This window comes from Malus domestica, chromosome 09 (genome assembly GCF_042453785.1).
Source record: "Malus domestica chromosome 09, GDT2T_hap1".
Classification (NCBI taxonomy): domain Eukaryota; kingdom Viridiplantae; phylum Streptophyta; class Magnoliopsida; order Rosales; family Rosaceae; genus Malus; species Malus domestica.
This window is the reverse complement of record NC_091669.1, coordinates 8,670,071-8,687,500: the sequence shown is the minus strand read 5'-3', so window position 1 is coordinate 8,687,500 and position 17,430 is coordinate 8,670,071. Positions and strand designations below refer to the sequence as shown.

The following is a 17,430-nucleotide window of genomic DNA, read 5'->3' as shown; positions in this document are numbered from 1 at the left end:
AAACAATCAAGATATCTTCTCCCCTTGCTTTTATATACAGAGTTGGTTCACTCAAGCTTTTCTTGAAATCACACTATGAGAAATAGCTGTCAATCTCTCCATACCAGGATCTTGGGGCTTGTTTTAGACCATAGAGAGCCTTATGAAGCTTGTACACCTTTTCCTCATTGCTTTTGACTACAAAACCTTCAGGTTATTCAACATAGACCTCTTCTTGTAGAATTCCATTCAAGAAAGCTGATTTTACATCTAATTGATACAGTTTCCAGCTCTTTTGTGCAGCCAAAGCAATTAAGGTTCTAATGGTATCCAACCTAGCAACCGGTGCATAAGTTTCATTGTAGTCCAAACCAGGCTGTTGTGCATAGCCTTTGCAACCAGCCTTGCTTTATTCTTCAACACTGAGCCATCAAGATTTAACTTGGTTTTGTAAACCCATTTAACCCTTATAACAGGTTTTTCAGTTGGTCTGTCAACAAACTTCCATGTGTCATTCTTTTTAATCATAAACAGCTCATCCTCCATAGCTTTTAACCAAGACTCATCTTGTTTGGCGTCCTCATACTTCTCTGGTTCCATGATACATTGATTACATTGAGCTAACACTTCATTCAGATTCCTTCACTTCAGTGATGTATGGTCAAAAGCTTGATTATGCCATTTACTTAAGTTTGACATGCTTGCAGATTCACCAGAGATAAGTAACTTAGATTGAACTTCAGAGTCTTCAATACTAAGAACTTTCCTAGATGGAGATAATATATATGATGTAGGAGACAACACCATTCTGTCACTTATTCCTACACTTATGTCACCATGAATAAAACTTCCAGTATTAAGGAATATTGATTCTGAGTTCTCTTCCCAATTCCATGCAGCTTTGTCATCAAATACAATGTCTCTTGACAAGAATAGTTTCTTGGATAGTGGATCAAATACCCTATACCCCTTTTCACAAGTTGCATATCCCACAAATACTACTTTAAAGCTTTTAGGCTCAAGCTTATGTCTATGTTCAACTGGGACATGAACATAGCATAGTGAACCAAATACTTTCAGATGTGCTATTCCTGGTTTTCTTCCAGAATAAGCTTCAAAAGGTGTGATGTTGTTTAAAGCCTTTGTGGGACATCTATTTAGAATATATACTGATGTATGCACTGCTTCTGCCCAGAGAAAGTATGGCATTCTCTCCTTATGCAACATGGATTTAGCCATCTCAATCACAGTTTTGTTCTTCCTCTACACTACTCAATTTTGTTGTGGAGTATATGTAAAAGTGAATTGTCCTTGTATTCTTTCCTTTTCACAAAATAGGTTGAATTCAGATGACTTGAACTCCCCTCCTCTATCACTTCTCAGACACTTAATCTTGAGCCCACTTTGTAACTCTGCCATATCTTTGAATTTTTTAAAACAGTTAAATGCGTCAGACTTATATATCAAGAAATAAACCCAAGTCATTATGGTGAAATAATCTATCAACAGCATGAAATACTTATTTCCAGCAATTGAATCATTCTTCATAAGTCCACACAAATCAACATGAATTAGTTCAAGTGGTGCAGTTGCTCGTTGCACTTGATCTCTTGGAAACTCTTTTATGTGTTGTTTTCCAAGCTGGCAACCTTCACAGACTCCATTGTAGTCATCAAGTTGAGGCAAACCATGCACCATTTCCTTGTCTCGCAATTGTTTAAGACCACCAAAGTGTAAGTGCCCAAGTCTTCTGTGCCAAGTCTCAGTAGAGTGAGTGACACTAGCTTTTAAAACCACTTGGTTTTTAGATAATAAATCCAATGGATAACACCTATTCTTTTTCTTCTTCACTTTCATAACTAAGCGTTCCAGTTAGGCCTGGCAATTCCTGACACGACCCGATAACCCGACACGACACGATACGAAATTAACAGGTGTTTGGGTCGACACGATAACGAAACGGGTCGTTATCGGGTAACCCGATAAGAACCTGTTAAGATAACGGGTTTGTTCGGGTATACACGTGGGTAACACGATACACGATAAGCAGAATATTAATTTAATAATTTATAACCCTAAAAAAATACTATAATAATTATATATATTAATTTAACAATTTTATACCCCTAAAAACTATAATAATTATATATATATATATTAAATTAACTATAATAATTATAATAATTATAATAATTATATATACTATAATAATTATACCCAAAATATTAACTATAATAATTATATATATATATATATATTAAATTTTATACCCCTAAAAACTATAATAATTATACATACAAAATAAATAGATTTAAATCTACTTAATAAATAAATATATATATATATATACACACACACACCATTGAACTTCATGGGATACGAATTATACGAAACTAATTTCAACGATCCAACCGTCAAACATGTTTGTATATACTTCGAGATCGTATACGCCAAAAATTGCAAAAAACAAACATTCAGAGAGCAAGTAACGGGACAAAAATTTTCGACAGTTATAAACGAAAAATCACGATTTAACTGTCATTTTAACTCCGATTTTGATGATTTTTTGCAACCACACTCCTTGACCCTATATGAATACAATGATTGAATTCGATCTTCAATTTAAAATATTTACACTAGTGGATACCACAAAATCTTATGTTATACTTAATAAAAGTATGAATAAACTCTTAAGTATTAGTGAATCTATTGTTTTAATGGGATACTCATTATACGAAACTAGTTTCAATGATCCAACCGTCAAACATGTTTGTATATATTTCGAGATCGCATACGCCAAAAATTGCAAAAAAAAAAACATTTAGAGAGCAAGTAACGGGACAAAACTTTTCGACGGTTATAAACGAAAAATCATGATTTAACGGTTAATTTAACTCCGATTTTGATGATTTTTTACAACTACACTCCTTGACCTTATATGAATACAATGATTGAATTCGATCTTCAATTTCAAATATTTACACTAGTGGATACCACAAAATCTTATGTTATACTTAATAAAAGTATAAATAAACTATTAAGTATTAGTGAATCTATTGTTTTGATGAGATGCTCATTCTACGAAACTAGTTTCAAAGATCCAACCGTCAAACATGTTTGTATATACTTCGAGATCGCATACGTCAAAAATTACAAAAAACAAACATTCAGAGATCAATTAACGGGACAAAACGTTTCGACGGTTATAAAAAGAAAAATCACAATTTAACGGTCATTTTAACTCTGATTTTGATGATTTTTTGCAGCTACACTCCTTGACCTTATATGAATACAATGATTGAATTCGATCTTCAATTTAAAATATTTACACCAGTGGATACCACAAAATCTTATATTATACTTAATAAAAGTATGAATAAACTATTAAGTATTAGTAAATCTATTGTTTTGATGGGATACTCATTCTACGAAACTAGTTTCAAAGATCCAACCGTCAAACATGTTTGTATATACTTCGAGATCGCATACGTCAAAAATTAAAAAAAACAAACATTCAGAGATCAAGTAACGGGACAAAACTTTTTGACGGTTATAAACGAAAAATCACGATTTAACGGTCATTTTAACTCCGATTTTGATGTTTTTTTACAACCACACTCCTTGACCCTATATGAATACAATGATCAAATTTGATCTTCAATTTAAAATATTTACACTAGTGGATACCACAAAATCTTATATTATACTTAATAAAAGTATGAATAAACTATTAAGTATTAGTGAATCTATTGTTTTGATGGGATACTCATTCTACGAAACTAGTTTCAAGGATCCAACCGTCAAACATGTTTATATATACTTCGAGATTGCATACGCCAAAAATTGCAAAAAACAAACATTCAGAGATCAATTAACGGGACAAAACATTTCGACGGTTATAAACGAAAAATCACGATTTAACGGTCATTTTAACTCCGATTTTGATGATTTTTTACAACTACACTCCTTGACCCTATATGAATACAATGATTGAATTCGATCTTCAATTTAAAATGTTTACACTAGTGGAAACCACAAAATCTTATGTTATACTTAATAAAAGTATGAATAAACTCTTAAGTATTAGTGAATCTATTGTTTTGATGGGATACTCATTCTACGAAACTAGTTTCAATGATCTAACCGTCAAACATGTTTGTATATATTTCAAGATCGCATACGCCAAAAATTGCAAAAAACAAACATTCAGAGAGCACGTAACGGGACAAAACTTTTCGACGGTTATAAACGAAAAATCACAATTTAACGGTTAATTTAACTCCGATTTTGATGATTTTTTACAACTACACTCCTTGACCTTATATGAATACAATGATTGAATTCGATCTTCAATTTCAAATATTTACACTAGTGGATACCACAAAATCTTATGTTTATACTTAATAAAAGTATGGTATAGTACTATTGTTTTATTTTTTTTTCATAATTATTTTGGTAAACTTCTCATAATTTGAATGATTTTTAATGTTTGGTTTTTCTATGCTTAGTTTATGCAGAAGATAGTTATGACGTGGAAAACCTTACTGAAAACATCATCAACATAACTCTTGAAGGCAATAGATCAAGCCAAAGTTCTAATGCAATTTCATGATGATCGATGTAAATCGAGGATTTTGTAAATTGAGGTTTAAACTTTTGAGAAAGATTTCACAACCTTGAAAACAAAAACTGTTTCATTTTGCATATCCTTGCACATTTAAAAGTTGTAATAGATTAGTAGTGTATGTATTATTTTTTTATTAGGCTCTTATTTTCGAGTGTAGATGTAGTACTTAAACGACAAATGTGTTTTAATGTTTTGAAGTAATATTTATGTGGCAAGGTGTGGTATGTGCAAATTTAAGAAAAAAAATATATTTTTCTTAACGGGTCATAACGGGTCGGGTCACTTTACCCGTTGGGTAAAGTGACACGACCTGTTAAGGACCCGTTAAGATAACGGGTGTGACACGACACGACCCGTTAAGATAACAGGTGTTACACGAAAACGACACGAACACGACTGACACGACCCGTTTGCCAGGCCTAGTTCCAGTGATGGACCATCATACACACTGCACATTCCATCACCAAACACCAAAAAATATCCATGCTTATCCATTTGACCAACACTTAGCAAGTTTTCTTTTAAGCCAGGCATGTACATTACTTCTCTAACATATTTTCTGCCCTTATTTGTATCAATCACCAATGAACCCATTCCTGCTACATTCACAAGATCTCCAATTGGCATTTGAACTTTGCCAGCTATGTTGGTTCTCACATCAACAAGCAATTCTACATTTCCTGTCATATGGTTGCTACAACCACTATCGATGTATCACTCTCCATTCATTCTTGGTTCTGTAACTGTGCTATTTGCATAAAATAGATTCCCTGTCATCTCCAATTGATTAGCATTGTTTTCCTTTTGCACTGGTTTGCCTGCAGTACACTCCTTAGCCCAATACCCAAATTTATCACAATTGAAGCATTTTGGTTTTCCTTTGTATCTACACTCACCAAAATGATATTTAGAACACACCTTGCACTAAGGCTTTGCAACTTCCTGACCCATTGACTGAGATGCATTCACATTCTGATAAGTGTGCATAGGAGATTTCTGTTGAAATTTAGGTTTTGATTCCCATTTCTTGCCTGTAGAGTTCCAGTTTCTCTGAAATCTAGATGAACTAGAATGAGCACCATTCTTGTTTTGTTCCTTTGGATTTATAGAGAATGAAGATAATGCTCTCTCAATTGCATCAACCGTATGCAAATCAAACCGTTGTTCTTGGCTCTTCAAAATTGCAACTACCTCCCGCAATTCTACAGTCTCTAAACATTTTGTATTCTCAATGACTAAACATATGGGATCATATGGTTTACTAAGGCTAATCAGAACTTTCTGCACAAGTTTTTCATTAGACAAAATTTCCCCAAACGTTTTCATCTGATTAATCAACTCATTTAGCCTAGTAAGATACCCAGACAGAGTTTCATCATCACGCATTCTAGCATACTCAATTTCATGTCTCAGATTTTGCAATTTCACATATCGTACCTGATCACCACCATGATACTCTCCATACAACAAATCCCATGCTATCTTCGCTGATTCAACATTGGCGATTCGAGGGAAAATTTGATCCGAGACTACATTCTGAATGATTCACAGAGCCTTTGCGTCTTGCATCAACACAGCGGCCATTTCTTTATCTACATCATCCTCTGATGATCATTCAGTCTTATTCTTCTTCTTCGAATCAAATGTTTTAATTCCCTTCTCTACCAGATTGCACAACCCATGTGATTTGAAAATCGTCACCATCTTGATTCTCCAGAACTCGTAGTTCTCACCGGAGAAAATTGGAGTTCTCACTTCCGAGCCTCCAGATCCAGACATCTTTGATCTGAATGGGTTGATTTCTCTGCTCAGATGATAATGGGTCTCTAGCGACTTTCACTGAGCTTCAACTCAACTCAATGAGCTCACAAATTTACGCCCAGGCTCAAATGATCGAACCTGGCTCTGAGGCCATGTTAGTGTGATTTGAATTTATCTGGGTTATACGATATGGAAATGGAGAGAGAATAGAGGGATGCAAAAAAAATGGAAAAGGAATGAAAGTTCTCTCTTCTCTGCAGAAGTTGCAGAGAGGAATATATTTCTCTCTATATCAAAATTGAGCACACACGTGCATTTCAACATATATATTCTCAAAACTTCATTTTTACTATCTCAACATTATCTCTTTATCAATCATGCCATGCCATGTCATCTCAACATTTCTCATATTAATTATGCCATGCCACATCATCTCAACAGTAATAAGGTATGAATGCATCAACATAATCATATCAGGTGCAAGAAAGTAATCAACCGTAGGCCCTCTAATAGCCCTATACGGTTGAACCTAGAGCTCAAAATCTATCATTATCACTCTACCGGAGTCACCTCTGTGACCCGTCCGGCCTTCTGCACACAAGTTACGCTCTAGTGCTTCTCATAAATCATCTGTGCACATAATCTAAGGTCACCCACCAGTCGGAATCTCACTAACACTCTCGCGACTGGTCTGTCGTACCCACTCCGCGTGGACTGTACGACTAGCATCTACTTGGATCCAAGGCGAGCGTGCGATGCGGTGAATACTATAAGCACTAAACCATGGTGCAGGATTTGAGCTCAATATATATCATCATCATCATAACAGTAATTAAATACTCACCTGTGCGTCCACCGCACCATTTCATACATATGCATCATAAATCAATTCTTACCTGTGCGTCCACCGCACCAATTCATACATATGCATCATAAATCAATTCTTACATGTGCGTCCACCGCACCAATTCATACATTTGCATCATATATTAATTCATGCATGGCATTTCAACTCACATTTCTATATACTTTTCATATCAATTCTATGCATGGTATTTCACTTCCCGTTTTTCCACATAACTCATATGCATTTCATTTTAAACATATTTTCATTTCAATTCAATTTCTGGGAAACGTCAAGTATATATATATATACGGAAAACAAAACTGCCCACTCACCTGGAGTTCATCCAACAACTCATCAAGGCGTCATGACGATCGCCGCCTAGAATAGTAATCAAATCCAGGCTCAGAATTCATATCGATAAAATATATAACTTATATAAAATACGTCACTACGTTGATCGATCCGGAAGATCTGCCACTCAGATTTTAAATCCATAACTTCCAGAGGTCCACATTATACCTCTAGGACAACATCCTAAAATTTCATTACCATCCAACGGTCGGATCTCCGTCAATTTCCAAAACTAAGTGACGGTTAACATTTTATATTATGGACTTACAATTCCAATTCCGGAAGATCCGTAACTCGGATTCCCAATCCGTAAGTTCCAATAATCCTCAAATATTACGTATTACAACGTATCAAAGTTTGGTGACGATCCAACGGTCGGATCATCAATTCACATTTTCACCAAAACTATAAAACGTTATTCGAACACCTAACCAACAATCCTTAATAACTTTCTCATACGGTGCTCAAATTGGGTATATGAATATACCACGGTGATCTACTCGACGTCACGGACGTCGACATATTTTTAAAATAATTTTATTTTTATTTATTTTTTTACTGTAGCACCTTCTTCTTCCTTGGGTCGCCGGACTGGTTTTTCCGGCGGCCGTTTTCTGAACAGTTTTTCAAATTGCCATAACTTTGTCATTTCTCAACGAAATCAAGTGCTTCAAAAACGAAAGTTGTAGCCCTTGAAGAGACAAAGAGAATGGTACCTTGCACAACACCTAGTTCGCCGTGGTTTGGCCGGAAACTGCCTCGAAAGCCTCGGAGGTCGCCGGAAACTGGGTATTTTTCAAATGAGTATAACTTCTTCAATACTCAACGAAATTGAGTGAAACAAAAAGGAAAGTTGTAGTACTTGACGAGACGAAGAGATTGATACCTACTTTGACGCCTAACTCGCTGGGGATTCGCCGGAAAACGCCTCGAAAGCTCCGGCCAAACTTTGAACTTATCGATCTCCGTGTTCTTACGTCCAAAAACTTCCAACGAAGCACTCCGAGCTTCCTTGGGACCTCACTAAGCTCACTATGAGCTTGGATTGTCCTAAAAATCAACCAATTCAAAGCTCATGAACAGTACACTTTCATGGGGAGTTTAGAATCTAGGTTTTCCGAAGTAAAACTTACCTGAAATGGATACCAACGTGATCGTGAAGTCCTCAGGATTCCAATGGTGGTCTCAAACTTGACATTGGTATAGATTTAGGGTGGTTTTGGTGGTGGTCCGTGTGAGTTCGAAGGAGAGAGACAGAGAGAGTGAGAAATCGTGAAGGAGGAGAGAGAAAGACAGTGAACGGGAAATGAGGAGGGTTTTGAGGGATGTGGGGATCCCACGTGGTCCTTATTCCCATCTCCAAACACCAAACTTTAACATTTTAACCTAAAAATCTAAGTTCCATCCTTATTAAATTCCATTTTATTTTCAAAACTTAGGAACCTAGATAATTAGCAACCTGAGCTTCACAAACTTAGTATTTCTTAAGGGCAATTTCGTCCATTCACAGCCACGAATATAATAATTTGGAACGGGCTGTGACAATCTTCCCTCCTTATAGAATTTCGTCCCCGAAATTCTAACAACCAATCCAAACATCTACTCATACCAACCTCGGTAAATCTCTCTTATCCGATTCTCTTTCTCCAACAATTTTCTACTGAATGATTTTCTTCACAAAACTTTTACCACTTACTCTGTCTTAATTCTCAGGACCTTATTTTTCCAATCCAAATTATACTTTTCTATGGTGAACACTTCGAAAATATAAAACCATTTACCTTATATACTCGATTAGTGGCATATCCATCTGTTGATCTCTTTTGTCATTCCTGGCTACCTTCAGGTTAAACTTAATCACCTGAATACTTTGAGGAGACTCATCCATAGTCTCAGGGTCTACTAAAACTCTTTCTTGATCGAATCTTTCTCTACCCAGAAATATTCCATTCACAAGTCAACAAAACACACACATGACACACTTCATGAACCTTATGGCTTCACTTCGGAAACTGCGCAACCAACATACTTAAGAAACTTAGCAGTTCCGTAAACCAATTCTTCTTTCTATAAAACAAATAAGTACCGTTACTCAACCCTGGAGTAAATGTACTAACTTGGTACATTGACCAATCAACACCTCACATTCGATCGTAACCATCTTGTATACAAGGAAACTTGTACACATAGTCCAATGTAATATCTTTCCATTTCCGTTTCGAAACAGAAAATAGCTGTCTCAATCCAAAGGTTTACTTCTTTCTACTTCAATCTGTTGACCAATAAAAACGTCAAATGGTATGTGGATACAAGAAAGTATGAAGTATGTACCGAATGCTGAGGATTTAAAGCAAGCAATTTTGGACGAAGTACACTGTACAACTTCTGCAATATTCCAAAAGTAATGAGATCTAGTATACCATTTGACGTTTTTATTGGTCAACAGATTGAAGTAGAAAGAAGTAAACCTTTGGATTGAGACAGCTATTTTCTGTTTCGAAACGGAAATGGAAAGATATTACATTGGACTATGTGTACAAGTTTCCTTGTATACAAGATGGTTACGATCGAATGTGAGGTGTTGATTGGTCAATGTACCAAGTTAGTACATTTACTCCAGGGTTGAGTAACGGTACTTATTTGTTTTATAGAAAGAAGAATTGGTTTACGGAACTGCTAAGTTTCTTAAGTATGTTGGTTGCGCAGTTTCCGAAGTGAAGCCATAAGGTTCATGAAGTGTGTCATGTGTGTGTTTTGTTGACTTGTGAATGGAATATTTCTGGGTAGAGAAAGATTCGATCAAGAAAGAGTTTTAGTAGACCCTGAGACTATGGATGAGTCTCCTCAAAGTATTCAGGTGATTAAGTTTAACCTGAAGGTAGCCAGGAATGACAAAAGAGATCAACAGATGGATATGCCACTAATCGAGTGTATAACGTAGATGATTTTATATTTTTGGAAATTTCTTCATGAAAAGAAATAGTAAGATTTGGAAAGTAGACAAGATAAGATTTAAACACATCAGACCGTTTTGATCATTAAAAGAATCGATGAAGTTGCATACAAGTTTGTGATGCCTTCAGAATTGGCTAAGGCACATAATGTATTTTGTGTTCGATGCGTTGTCACTAGGTGGCAGAGTCGTCTCATGGAATTCTGGTGCAACTATTGAGAATTAAATTGGATTCGACTTGATAAGGAACCAAGGATGACTTTGGATTGGAAAAAGAAGGTCCTGAGAATTAAGACAGAGTAAGTGGTAAAAGTATTGTGGATGAACCATTCAGCGGAAGAAACTACTTGGGAGACGGAAGAACGGATGAGAGGTATGTATCCGAGGCTATTTTATGAGTTTTGATGGGTTGGTTGGTGGCTAGAATTTCGGGGACGAAATTCTATAAGGAGGGGAGATTGTCACAGCCCGTCCCGGAATTATAAACTCCGAGGACGTGAAATTACAGAAACGCCCTTAAACGAGATTAAGGTGCGTAAATTTGGTATTTGTTTTACCTAAAAACATCCTAAACTAGGGTTAGATTTATTATTGTATGTGTTAATATTTTGTATTTGGACTTTATGTAGGGTCCTACCTCCTGAAATCCTTCCCCATTTCCCGTTTTGTTGTCTCCTTCTCTCTCTCTTCCTCATCTCTCCCTCAGTCACTCTCACACTCCCTCATTCTCTCTCAAACTCTCGGACAAACACCAAGGCTCTCGAAAACTTCACAGTTTCAGGATGAGGAAGGTACCATCATGTTCGTGAGGACCATACGAACACATTGGTATTGTTTTCAGGTAAGGTTTCCCACGATTTCACGTAGAAAACTCAAGCCCGTGAAATGACACTATTCATGAACTTTGTATTTGTTGATTTTTAGGCCAAACTAAGATCATAGGGAGCTCTAGGAGGTTCCCACGAAGCTCGGAGTGCTTCGTTGGAAGTTTTTGGACGTAAGAACACGGAGATCGACAAGTTCAAAGTTTGGCCGGAGCTTTCGAGGCGTTTTCCGGCGAATCCCCGGCGAGTTAGGCGTCAAGGTAGGTATCAATCTCTTCGTCTCGTCAAGTACTACAACTTTCCTTTTTGTTTCACTCAATTTCGTTGAGTATTGAAGAAGTTATACTCATTTGAAAAATACCCAGTTTCCGGCGACCTCCGAGGCTTTCGAGGCAGTTTCCGGCCAAACTACGGCGAACTAGGTGTTGGGAAAGGTACCATTCTCTTTGTCTCTTCAAGGGCTACAACTTTCGTTTTTGAATCACTTGATTTCGTTGAGAAATGACAAAGTTATGGCAATTTGAAAAACTGCCCAGAAAACGGCCGCCGGAAAAACCAGTCCGGCGACCCAAGGAAGAAGAAGGTGCTACAGTAAAAATAAAAAATAAAAATAAAATTATTTTAAAAATATGTCGACGTCCGTGACGTCGAGTAGATCACTGTGGTATATTCATATACCTAAATTGAACACCGTATGAGAAAGTTATTAAGGATTGTTGGTTAGGTGTTCGAATAACGTTTTATAGTTTTGGTGAAAATGTGAATTGATGATCCGACCGTTGGATCGTCACCAAACTTTGATACGTTGTAATACGTAATATTTGAGGATTATTGGAACTTACGGATTGGGAATCCGAGTTACGGATCTTCCGGAATTGGAATTGTAAGTCCATAATATAAAATGTTAACCGTCACTTAGTTTTGGAAATTGACGGAGATCCGACCGTTGGATGGTAATGAAATTTTAGGATGTTGTCCTAGAGGTATAATGTGGACCTCTGGAAGTTATGGATTTAAAATCTGAGTGGCAGATCTTCCGGATCGATCAACGTAGTGACGTATTTTATATAAGTTATATATTCTATCGATATGAATTCTGAGGTTGGAATTGATTATTGTTTTAGGCGCCGATCGTCATGACGCCTTGGCGTATTGTGCTAGGGAGTTGTAGGGCGAACTCCAGGTGAGTGGGCAGTTTTGTTTTCCGTATATATATATATACTTAACGTTTTCCCAGAAATTGAAAATGCATGAAATTATGTTTAAAATGAAATGCATATGAGTTATGTGGAAAAACGGGAAGTGAAATACCATGCATAGAATTGATATGAAAAGTATATAGAAATGTGAGTTGAAATGCCATGCATGAATTAATATATGATGCAAATGTATGAATTGGTGCGGTGGACGCACATGTAAGAATTGATTTATGATGCATATGTATGAATTGGTGCGGTGGACGCACAGGTAAGAATTGATTTATGATGCATATGTATGAAATGGTGCGGTGGACGCACAGGTGAGTATTTAATTACTGTTATGATGATGATGATATATATTGAGCTCAAATCCTGCACCATGGTTTAGTGCTTATAGTATTCACCGCATCGCACGCTCGCCTTGGATCCAAGTAGATGCTAGTCGTACAGTCCACGCGGAGTGGGTACGACAGACCAGTCGCGAGAGTGTTAGTGAGATTCCGACTGGTGGGTGACCTTAGATTATGTGCACAGATGATTTATGAGAAGCACTAGAGCGTAACTTGTGTGCAGAAGGCCGGACGGGTCACAGAGGTGACTCCGGTAGAGTGATAATGATAGATTTTGAGCTCTAGGTTCAACCGTACAGGGCTATTAGAGGGCCTCCGGTTGATTACTTTCTTGCACCTGATATGATTATTGTTGATGCATCCATACTTAACTGTTGAATTAGCTACACATTTAGCTAATTTATAGGATCACTACACATGGCTATTTTAGCCTTACATCTTTTAACCTCACACTTGGCAGATATGCTCAAGTGAATACACAAATAAACTCATCTTATTTCACTGATACTAATCAGCTATAGACTTATAATTCAACAGGATCATGAGTACAAAGTGCAGAACATTACATACGTGCATGATCCCATGCATGCATATACATTCATGTGCATGAAGCTTATTCATATATTCCTACAACGCAGTATATCTAGGCATATGGCTTCAATTTCCTCCGCCACTGCCTCGACCGTAGCCTTCACTATATCCACCACCACGACGTCCCCCACCTCCCCAGCCTCCACTACCACGACGTCCCCCACCTCCCCAGCCACCTCCGCCACCACGTCCCCCTCCTCCCCTCCTCCCCAGCCTCCGCTACCATGACCACCTCCTCCCCAGCCTTCTCCATGGCCTCTATATCCTTCAGGCTGCTTTGTTTCAGAATTGTCCTCTACTGCTTTTGATTATTTCCCTTCATCGGTAACTACTACTTGAGACTCTGGCCAATGTCTGTATCCATGCATGGTCATGTTCATGTCCATGTCCATATCCGTGCCAGTATCTGTGTCCCCATCCGAAGGTTTTTGTATCATCTACAGTGTTACCTCCTTTTGCCTCATCAACTGCATACGTATAGAAGTTAATATATATATATATATATATGTTAGCCCTTTAGTCGAACTTGGGGAGAGTATATCGAGTATACTGAAGCCAGTACGAATACAAAATCCTAGCTATATGTTATTGAATTACGAACTGCGACACTATGACGAACTTAGTGAAAACAAAAACCAAATTCTTGTACACTTATGACAAATTTAATAATTGGGTAGCTACATGTGATTTGGTCGATTGTGCATATGTAATGGGTGAATAGGTACATCAAACGTGCAAAAGTGTAAACATATTGATGATGATGTTCAATTGTTTAAAACTGAGGCACATTGAGTTTGAAGGAAAAAAAAGAAGACAATTTAGCGTAAACCAATATTAACTAGCTAGCATACATAATGTAAAGAAGACTGCATGCACCAATTAATAGTTAACCTTTCTTCTCATCTTTAGATGTCTCAGCTTCAACAACGAAGGAGACGAGAACAACAAAGCCAAACAGAAGGCCTAGAAAAATCAAAACCTTGAAATCTTTCATGATTCTCTAATTAACCTTATGCTACCCAAAAATCTCACAAGAAAGAAGACTAGAAGGATGTGAATGCTATGTTTTATCACCATTGTTTTATAGTACTGGAGGTGCTATTAAACGACAAAATAAGGGGGTTTAGCAGACGAGCAGTAGACATTATGGAAGTGGTGCACATTTACTAGCTAGCGAGGAAACAGATTTTAGTTAGCAGTATGGAAAGAGTAATAGTACGTACGGGTACGTACGTTTGACTTAACTAGGATAAACACAGGTGAGCTCATCATGCATGCGAATCTGGATACCTATTTAAGAATATAAAAAGTGACGGATTTTCAGTCGGTTGATTCAAATTGGTGCATAAAAGGTTTACGGAAAGGGGATTATTTTGTCATAATTTACATGGAATTAGACTTAATTAGTATGTAAACTGGTTTTTACTACTTATAATTTGATAAGGATGCTATTTTGGTGCTCTATGTGAGTTGTAATAAGAGAACTATATAGATTCTTTGTTTATATAAATAATGGTCACTGCTTACAGAAAAAACTGGCTTATTATTAAACTTAGACCTATTATGAGTAGAGCATATTGTTTATGCAAGAGATGAGAATTTTACTATTGAAGTCAGCTATGACTTCATCTTCTTCGTTGTTTTTAAAGGTATGTTTAGTCTTACAAGTTACAACAACACACACTTACTTGATGAGAACTTGTGGGGTCCAGCATCTGGACCATGTGTCAAAGCAGCCTCAGACACAATAAAGCCCACATACAGTTATACTCCATCCCTCCTCACATTGAGGCCTACCATTACTCCATGTAATGACCCCAGTCCCTCTCACTCCACCCTTAAGGCCCACCATGTTCCTGTTCTAGATGAAAAAATTTCTCCACATATACAGAGCGATTTTTATTTATTATTTTAAAAAATTTAAATTCAAAAGATATTTCTATCTTAATATACACTATGGTAGATGAAAATTTTGAATCGGAGACGTAGCGAGTTACTATAAATACAATCTATCACTTTTGTAAATACATCAATTAAATAATTAATATTTGTAGTAGAGTAATGATAGGGAGACCAAAATTTTTAAACCAAATTTGTAAACTAAATCATGTGGTTGTAGATGATTGGATTATTAATTAAGTATCGATTAACGTGCTTATTTTTTATTGGTGACACATCATTTGGTTTAAGATTTTGGTCTCCCTAGCATTACTCTTTGTAGTAGGTATTGATGCTACTAATGAGCCCCAATCTCAATGTTGATCAGACTAATTTTTTGATACGCACTCGAGACATGGTCATCTATGTTGAGATTAGACCTGGTATTCGTATCGTGTTTTATGTGTTCGTGTCGTTTTTGTGACATACTCGATATCTTAATAGGTCTTGTTGTGTGCATGTAACACCCGTTAGAGTAAACGGGTAATATGATTTGATTCAAAATCGACCCATTAATATTATCAGATAATATGACCCGAATCATCACCCGTTAAAAAAAATATATTTTAAATCAAGAAATAATGAAAATGAAAAATATAAATTGACAAAAAAATGGAAAACACAATACTAACTTAGTATATGCATATCACATTGTTACATAAATATTACTTCAAAACATATATATAATTAATTTTTTCAAGTATTACATACCCCAAAATAAGAGCCTAATGAAAAACATTAGTACATTACTATAAAACACCAAATGTTCAAGGATATACAAACAAAGAGAGTTGTGTTTCAAGGTTGAGGATGCAATCACAAGTGTTTATATTTGCTTTCACATTTTTCAGACTTGTAAATTAATGATTATGAATTTTATTTATTTTGAACTCCCTTAAATATACCATGAGGGTTTGTATGATTCTCAAAATTTAAATGGCGATGTACCCATCCTCAAAGTGTAAAGGATGCGATCATGAGCATTTGCCCATTTTTTCACATTTTTCGCACTTGTAAATTAATTATTATATATATATTTTTAATGTGTTTGGTATTTTTAAATTACTTGATATTTTTATTTTAATGTGTTTTGTAATTTTTCAATCTCACTCTTTGCCTATAGTATACTATAAAAATAAATAAATAAAACTTAAATTTTTTAAATTTATATAGAATAATAATATAATAAGACATATTTCATATACAATATATACATATACACTATGGCTATTGTATTTTATAGTAAGTTTTTCTATTAGTTTAAAAAATTAAAATCATCAAAATAACATTTTTCTTAACGTGTCAAAACGGGTTACCCACATGTCACCCTCATGTAAACCTATTAAGGACCTGTTATTAACGGGTTCTTATCATGTGACCCGATTAGTTATCGTGTCGACCTGAAACCCATTGTTTTCGTGTCGTTTACGTGTCGTGTTAACGGACCGTGTAAAGTGTTAGTTAAGAGTATGAATCCCACATTGAGAAAAAAGAGACCTTACATGTGCTTACAAGTAGTTGAACTACTCACCATGTCAATTGATTTTATGGTGGAACCTCAACTTTCTTCATGGTATCAAAATAAGTTATCCAAGTGTGTAGCTTAACGACCGCACATGCTCCGCGACATCCAACTTATGTTGTCTACATGTTAGGTTTGAAAATTCACCCACATGAGGGAGCGGGTTAAGAATGTATCCCATATTGATGAAAGAAGAGAATTTTCATGGGCTTATAAGTACGTTGAGCTATTACCCATATTGCTAACTAATTTTACGGTAAAAGCTCAACTTTCTTTATGGTATCAAAGCAAGTTGTTCCTCGTGTGAACACAGGTGCACCAAGTCACTCAATTTGTGTTGTCTACGTGTTTAGCTTGAATTCGCCACATATGAGGGGGCATGTTGAGAGTATGAATCCAAAATTGAGGAAAGAATGGATTTTTCATGTGCTTATAAGTAGTTGGGCTACTCCTCTTATTGCCAATTGGTATTATGGTTGAACTTCAAC

The 17,430-nt window shown here is 36.2% G+C and overlaps 1 protein-coding gene and 1 long non-coding RNA gene across 3 annotated transcripts in view; one reads left to right on the top strand and one right to left on the bottom strand.

Annotated features, from left to right (window-relative positions):
- Positions 1-8,885, bottom strand: part of LOC103442953 (glycine-rich protein DOT1-like) — a 16,674-nt gene extending 7,789 nt beyond the window's left edge. Inside the window, exons 1-4 of one of the 2 annotated variants that reach the window (XM_070805264.1) lie at positions 8,699-8,885; positions 8,456-8,615; positions 8,282-8,350; positions 7,547-7,592 (exon numbers count right to left, since the gene is read on the bottom strand). The gene's annotated coding sequence lies outside the window, so the exon portion shown is untranslated. Of the gene's footprint in view, positions 1-7,546; positions 7,593-8,281; positions 8,351-8,451; positions 8,616-8,698 lie in introns of those variants that run through there. The other variant, XM_070805265.1, reaches the window with a different exon arrangement.
- Positions 8,886-11,155: 2,270 nt separating this feature from the next.
- LOC139188134 (uncharacterized) lies at positions 11,156-12,926 on the top strand. The gene is made up of 4 exons (XR_011571339.1): positions 11,156-11,359; positions 11,443-11,602; positions 11,708-11,776; positions 12,467-12,926. It is a non-coding gene; the product is annotated as an uncharacterized lncRNA (long non-coding RNA).
- The last annotated feature ends 4,504 nt before the right edge of the window (positions 12,927-17,430 follow it).